The 7,961-nt window shown below is 41.5% G+C and overlaps 1 protein-coding gene and 1 pseudogene across 2 annotated transcripts in view; one reads left to right on the plus strand and one right to left on the minus strand.

Moving 5' to 3' along the window:
• The window catches only part of PIBF1 (progesterone immunomodulatory binding factor 1), a 227,257-nt gene that overhangs the window by 74,939 nt on the left and 144,357 nt on the right, over window positions 1-7,961 (plus strand). The gene's annotated exons all lie outside the window — the stretch shown is intronic.
• The window catches only part of LOC102251800, a 40,960-nt pseudogene continuing 33,948 nt past the window's right edge, over window positions 950-7,961 (minus strand).

The raw sequence follows: 7,961 nt of genomic DNA on the forward strand, positions 1-7,961 counted from the left end.
GGCAAGTGAGGCGGTGAACGTTGGAGTCTGCAGCAAGCAAGCCTCCCTGCTCGCTTCAGTGCCTGGCTGCCGGCTGCCATCTTGGCTGACAGTTAATTTGCATATACTCACTGATTAGCCAATGAAAAGGGTAGCGGTCGTACGCTAATTACCATGTTTCTCTTTTATTAGTGTAGATTTTTCACATTATGCCTACCATCCATCCAAAGTTCATTTTGGAGAATGGTGTACATAGAGAATGGTATATTTTATAATGAAAATGTCTGGGTTTTTTTTTAACTTAAATTATACAATTAATGGGATCCATATGAATATACCAGCAAGATTTATTTTATTTTTTTAAGTTTGCATTCTAATTTCCTCTTGTGTTGGGTGGTATAGCACAGGCCTTTTTGGAAGGGGGGATGAGTTAGGGATGCATTTGGATTAAATGGTTTGTAGTCATTTCTGTTTTATAGTTAAATAATTGCTAGCCTTTTCTGAGTACCAGTGGCTTCCATGAATGCTCTTATTATCTACTGTGCCTGGTCACCATGTGTGGTGAGAGATAAGAATGTGTTGCAGGTGCCCATTACTGGAACCAAGCATTGTTGGCCTTCTTGTGTGTGTGTGTGTGTGTGTGTGTGTGTGTGTGTGTGTGTGTTTGTGTAGGTAATATGAAATTTATTAGATATAGGATACAAAATAAAACCCATTTAGAGCTCCCTTTCTTCCTACAGGCTTTCCCACCCAAACCCTCCTAAAATCATTTCACGCCACAAAATGGCTAACAAAGAATTAAAAGGTGTAAAGCTTCCAAAAGTGACAGATGCTCAGCTTGAGGGTGCTGACTGGGTTAGATGAGCCAATTTTTGGAGGAGGCCAATGTTTTTTCTCTGTTACAACAGCAGGTCAATACTACAGCCTTCGGGACCTGAGGCTTATGTCAAGGACACCCTGAGCATGTGATTGGCTGGAGCTACTGGTTGAGAGACAGATCGCTTGCTCCCTCTATGCATCCTTCAGTTGCTTCACTGCCAAATCCTGCTATTGCTCTGCTAGTGCCTGAGAGAACCAATGTGTGGTGACTTCTAAGCAGAGGGGCTTCTCTAAAATGAGGCAATGGAACTAGCCAGGCTCCTTACACATGTAGGACTTGCCAGGAGGCAGTATCAGCTCTTTGTCCAGGAAGCAGCAATAAAGGAGCAGCTCTTTCTCAAATGTGCTTGTGTCCAGGTACTCTCAGGTTGATCCAGACTTAGATGCCGGAGCCACAATTGAGAAAAGGGATCTTCAACGCATTCAACCTGTTAATGTACCTGTGAGCTGGGAGCGATTAGTGGGCAGGTACACTTTGTCAGTCCATTCTCTGTCATGGAGCAGCCAACATAGCTTGTGCTGGGTGATGCCAGAAATGCTGTGGAGGAAGCCAAAAGCACTCACAGCAGAGGCCACCTCCGTGTTGCGAGTGTACAGAGCACCAAAATGGAAGCCAGAGATCCCAAAATCCTTATCAGTGTCCCAGATCACATGTGTCCTATTGGGGTCAGGCCAACTTTCCATGCTCAGAACACTGGAGAATGTGATGGACTCATCAAACTAAGCATGTAAATCTCATCTATAATCACGTGTAGGTTGTACCTCCTGGCAAATTCCAGGTATTCCTTCAGTGAGTCCCTGGAGTAGATGTCTCCCTTGATGAGCACCAGCCCTATGACCTTCCTCCCCTGAAGCCTAGCCTCAAGCATGGCTTTCTCCAACTTGTCCAGTCAGTTGGAACAGATGGGTGTTCACCTCAGTGATCTCACTGACCAGGTGGTTGTGAATCAGCTCAACTTTCACATAAAGGCAGGAAGTATAGGTGAAACCAGCATAGAAAGGGATGGGGGTGGGAAAGGCCTCACCTGTATCACACAGAACCAAGGTCAATGCAGAAAAGACAGAGCAGCAGCCACTTAGAACAGTCACATTTTCTGCATCAAGCTGGGCAGGTATTTTGCTGTAGTAGGTCAGGAACTGGGCCACTTCTTCCTGCAGGAATGCTTGTCCTCTCTGGTTAAAGTATTGCAAAAGGGCATGATCCATGTAGTTCCCGGCACTCCAACACAACCTTTCAGTCATCAGGTCAATGCAGAGCTTGTTCTCACTGATACCAAGATTAATGAAGCCTGAGATGCTCTTGTCCTTGTGGTATTTGGTAGGTCATGTCCTTGTGGTACATGTCCTTGGTAGGTCATGTAGTCCTGGAAGCTGGAGTGGTATCAGGCAGAGATGTCAATCCCATGCTTGCACAGGTCATGAGTGATGAATGCAGCTTCCGAATCACTCAGTTGATGACTTAGTGGTCAGGCTGCCTCCATTGGGCCTGCTGCGCACTCCAACATCACCCCTAGAGTCCAGTGGAGCTCCAGACTTTGTGGCCCCAGACTGTAAGAGGTTGACCACGGCACATTAAGTAGATGAGGATGGCTTTCTGCTCCCTGGTGGTCTGCCTGCAGCTGCTTCTCCTGCTCCAGGTCCTGCTGCAGTCACCTGGTCTCCAGCTGCATGGTGTAGTCCTCTGTGGTCTGCTGCAAGCACAGGGCCAGCTCCATCAGCTGCGTGTGGGCACTCTGGTTTCTGAGGCCCTGGCCCCTCATCTGGCCACAGGGCCTGTGGAAGGTGTCTGATTGGGGACTCAAGAGTCTGGGTCTTTGTTTTGACCTCACCAGGCTGGCCTGAAAGCAGGGGGATAAAGTGAGAATGTTATGAAAAATAACCTCTTGAGACTAACATGTAGATCATATTGAGCTGTAAAGCTTCTCTGAGTGCCTACAGCTTTTTCCCTGGTGATAAAAGGGTAGGACTGCCACAATCAGGCCTGTATCTCCTGTGAGATGGACTGTGCTCCTGAAGCTTCTGTCTGGATTAGGTTTGGCCTTTTTTTTTTAATCTTCACCTGAGGAGTGAGGATATTTTTTCCATTGATTTTTTTAGAGAAAGTGGAAGAGAAAGGGGTGGGGGAGAGAGAGAAATATCTATGTGAGAGAAACACATCAATTTGTTGCTTCCCACTCACGCCCTAAACCTATGCCAGTGATTGAAACTGCAACTGAGGTATGGGCCCTTGACCTGAAATCGAACCCGTGACCCTTTGGAACAAGGGCCAACACTCTAACAACCACTGAGAGGTTTGTGTGTATTGGCTTATGTATATATAAACACTTATTGCTTGTGGGCGAAAAATTGGGTGGCTGGGGACAGATGTTGGATATAGATTTTTTTTTATAATATGTTCTTTTGTCCTGTTTAAATATTGAAACTTGTGACACTTCCAGCTTTTCTTTCAGCATTGTTTTCAGGCTTAGATATAATAAAATATTATAAGTACAAGACGAAACAAGAGGGGAATATATGGGCACAATTCAAGGTTAAGTAAATGGATTAGTAACTTTTTAAGGGTTTGACCCAGATGATTTTGGACAATCATTAATAATCAAAAGGTAGGTTTATAATGGCCATCAGTAATACTCTGTAGTGTTATATTACTACATTTAGTGCATTTAGAAAGGTATATTTCTACATTTTTGTCAGTGATTTGACTAAAAATGATAACACCTTATATTACTAATTTGATGTAAAATAAAACAGAGAAGAATAAAGAAATTGATTTGTGGAATGAGGATCCAAATAGATCTTTTCAGGCAGAATTAATAGCTGAATAAAATTTAATGAATAAATATAAGATCATACACTTGGTTCCACAAAACCTGCATTATTAATATAATGGAGTTGAAATGGAATTGAAATCCTGTATTACAAAAGGCTAATATGCAAATTGTCCCCTTGACCAGGAGTTCGACGAGGGGGCAGGGCTGGCCGGCCAACTGCCCGCGGCTCCTCCCTCTGGCTGGCCCACCCGATCGGTGGCCCTATCGGGGCTGTCTTGCCGGACCCCACCCCTGCACGGATTCGTGCACTGGATCTCTAGTGTGAAAATAAATGCTTAGAATTTAAATGTGAAAAGAACTTGGAAAATTTCAATATGGAGATATTATCCTACAGTAATAGAAGTTATATCTAGAATGTAGTTGTTAATTCCCTTATCTATAGAATTATGCTGGGATCTGGGCACCCAAGCTTTAAACCCAAGGTCTTAAAAGGAAAATGACCTAAACTGTGGAAAGATTCCAAAATATCCTAACAGTGCTAGATTGTAACTGTCAACAAATACTTGAAGAACTGTTCTTGTTCTATGTGAATGTACAGTTTTTCTCATTTGGCAAGACTTTGAAGTAGTAGAAATGGGATCGCTGAGTAAACATTACAAGACAGAGTAAAGATAAACTTTCTAATGGGGCTTTCCAATGGGAATGCCTTGTCATCTAGCATTCTCCATCAGAAGTGTCTGGGCATTAGCTGGCCAAGTGTTCAGTAGGAATGTGCTTGTAAGGATTGAAGCATCAAGTGGGTAGCTTGGTGCATCTGAAGTCCCTTTTAATCCTGAAATAATCTGTGACAACAGCTCAAAAGACTTAATACACTAAGGTATCATGCAAAATGAATGGTGAACCCAAGCTATTTTTAGTGTATCTTTTTTTAAAATCTCTGCAGTTCACTTTTCCTATGTTTTCAAAGTAAAAACTTAGTGCTTAGGACTGTTTGAAAAAGACACTATATTTTTTTAATATCCACTGAAATTCTTTTGAGTTTAAATTGCCTAGAAATATTTGAACTCATATATTTTTAGAATATCATCTGTACTTTTGTATATAGTGAAACCCAAGGAAAAATATTTTTATTTTTTAGAGGTTGAGTTTTTAATACTCACATATGTGATTCTGCTTCCTTGGCATCAAAATCAGAATAAACAAATATGTTTGAATCTCTACATGGATTACGATTTCCCTGAATCATGCGTTAAGTAAATAGAGCCTCAGACATGCCCATACACAATTTTCTAATCAGGTGTAATTAGCCTCAACTTTTTCATTGATGTTGTTTTTCTTTATCATATGCCTCATTTAATGATTAAACAACCAGTATTATTTTAAAGAGAAATGTAAGGAAGTAATAGTCAACTTTTATATATGAATGAAAAGGGCTTTTTACTCAAGGACTTTACTTTTTAAATTAAATTTATTGGGGTGACATTGGTTAATATGATCATATAGGTTTCAAGTGTACATTTCTATGATGCATGATCTGTATATTGCATTGTGTGCCCATCACCCAAAGTCAAATCAAATTATTTTATATAAAGTATGAACTTTTCTCAGGCATATAAAAAGTCTACATAGGGTCCTAACCGGTTTGGCTGAGTGGATAGAGCATCGGCCTTCGGAATGAAGGGTCCCAGGTTCGATTCTGGTCAAGGGCATGTACCTTGGTTGCGGGCATATCCCCAGTAGGGGGTGTGCAGGAGGCAGCTGATCGATGTTCCTCTCTCATCGATGTTTCTAACTCTCTATCCCTCTCCCTTCCTCTCTGTAAAAAATCAATAAAAATTTTTTTAAAAAAAGTCTACGTAGGTTCAAGTGCAATAATTTATCTAATAATAAGTAACAAATACAGCTTTCATGAATATGAACCTCATGTTCTGTTGCTTTGAGTCTCTGCACGCACTCTGAGGATTCTGTCAAGTGGGAAAATTTTAAACTTGATCAGTGTGAATAATAGAATGAAGTGAATACACTGTTACATCTGTGGGAGCCTACATGAGAGGCCTATATATGAATCTAAAGTATGCTTGCCATCTAGAATAACTTTTAATAGTATTTTTTCAGTTATGATTGTTTTAACTGCTTTAAAATATATATTCCATATTTTGAAATGTATTTAGAATAGTTTTCAGTCTGTAAATATTTTTAAATAATTATTTTATGTTATGTTTTCAATCCTTACAAATTTTCTGATTATAGTAGGATTTTGTCCTCATTTTTACATGTAGAAGACAAAAGTAAGAAGTCATTTTTTTCATACTCTTACATTGCTTTATCTTTATCTTTCTCAATCTGCTCCTGGCTACTTCAGCTGGCAGGTCAATGTTTGCATCATTTTCAGTGTTATATTACTACATTTACAACATTTAGAAAGGTATATTTCTACATTTCTACAAACTTAATGGAATAAGGATATTGAGATTTAAAACAAAAGCTACAGTGTTGTACTTAAACTTTATTTTACTTAACTCTGTGATAATTTTTTCATAGTACTCCTAAATTTCATGGTTACAGAATGTAATTTACATCTTAATTGTTATTTCAGTGCATAAATTCCTAATTCTCAATCCCAATATTAAGTTACTATTCTGTCATACTTCTTTGTGAAAGAAAGAATATACAATAAATTTATATTTTTTAGCTGAAATCTTTTAGTATCTGAATTTTTTGTTTGATAAAATACTCTCATTAATGGGCTACTCTAATGAATGTTCACAGTTTATAAAATTATAGTTTCTTTGTTATTTGATTTCTCTTATTCCTTGCAATGTCCTATTTTTCCATAAGTTTACTTTGTTTATATTGAAATAGTCTAACCCCATATTCTAAAATTTTTTCTTGGCTTTTAAACTACTGCTCCATCTGACGTAAATGTGTTCACTTGTGTAGGATTATATCTCATGCTGTACTCATTACTTACTAAATTACCCACAAGTAATTCTGTTCCTTTCTCCAATAAAGGCTTTGGAATTAGTAGTAATGTAATGTACATGAAAGCATTAAGAAATGTATCGCTGAGATGAAAAATATCTATTCATTTAAAGTTTAGACATAAGACTCTGAAAGGAACCAATAAGAAACTCCGATATTCAGATCACAGCTTATATATTTTATTTTATGCCACCTCTCATCAACCCTCCTTTTTCTTTTTTTAAAATTGTTAATATATTTTTATTAATTTCAGAGAGGAAGAGAAAGGAAGAGAGAGATAGAAACATGATGAGAGAGAATCATTGATTGGCTGCCTCCTGCATGCCCCCCACTGGGGATCCAGCCTACAACCCAGGCATGTGCTCCAACGAGAATTGAACCGTGACCTCCTGGTTCATAGGTTGACGCTTAACCATTGAACCACTATGGTCGGGCCCTCCTTTTTCTTTATTAAGTACTAGTGGCCCGGTGCACGAAATTTGTGCACATTAAAAGGGAATTAATTAGAGGAAATATTTTAATATTGCTATTTGTCCTTTCTCTCTCAGTGCCTGGGAGCTTGGCAGCAGCCCAGGAAATATTTTAATATTGCTATTTGTCCTTTCTCTATAGTAGAAGTGTCTGAGATGAAAGAAAATTAGTAAAATGTATATGAAAATCTTCCTCCTGTGAGAGTCTGGGGCATGCCGCAGGACCCAGAGTCAAGTCCCCGCCCACCCACGTGCACCTCGAAATTGCGCAAGACCCAGACATGGCCAGTCCCACCCCCATTGGGCGAGATTCAGACCCAGCCGGCCCCACCCCCGTCAAGTCCCGCTGGGCAGGAGGGCGTGGCCAGAGGTCCTCCGGTGCCGGGGCGGGGGTGCAGCCTCAGGTCCCCCGTTAAGCCCCGCAGGTGGGGGGGTGCAGCCTCAGGTCCCCCACCCCAGCCAGGCGCCACGCAGCCTCAGGTCCCTGCTGATCACTCGTTATGGCTCATTACGGGAACCCCGCCCCCACTGTGGGCGCAGCCATCTTGTGTTATGGGAACCCTGCCTCCGCTGTGGGCACAGCCATCTTGTGACAGCATGACAGTGTGAGGGTCAATTTGCATATTACCTCTTTATTATATACTAGAGGCCCGGTGCACAAAAATTTGTGCACTGGGGGCGGGGGGAGGGGGGCCCCTCAGCCCGGCCTGTGCCCTCTTGCAGTCTGGGACCCCTCAGGAGATAACGACCTGCTGGCTTAGGCCTGCTCCTGGGTGGCAGAGGGCAGGCCCACTCCCTAGGTGCAGCCCCTGGTCGGGCTCAGAGCAGGGCTGATTGGGGAGTTGGGGCGCCGCCCCCTGTCCCACTCAAGGCAGGGTCG

The sequence above is a fragment of the Myotis brandtii genome, unplaced genomic scaffold, assembly GCF_000412655.1.
Source record: "Myotis brandtii unplaced genomic scaffold, ASM41265v1 scaffold92, whole genome shotgun sequence".
Classification (NCBI taxonomy): domain Eukaryota; kingdom Metazoa; phylum Chordata; class Mammalia; order Chiroptera; family Vespertilionidae; genus Myotis; species Myotis brandtii.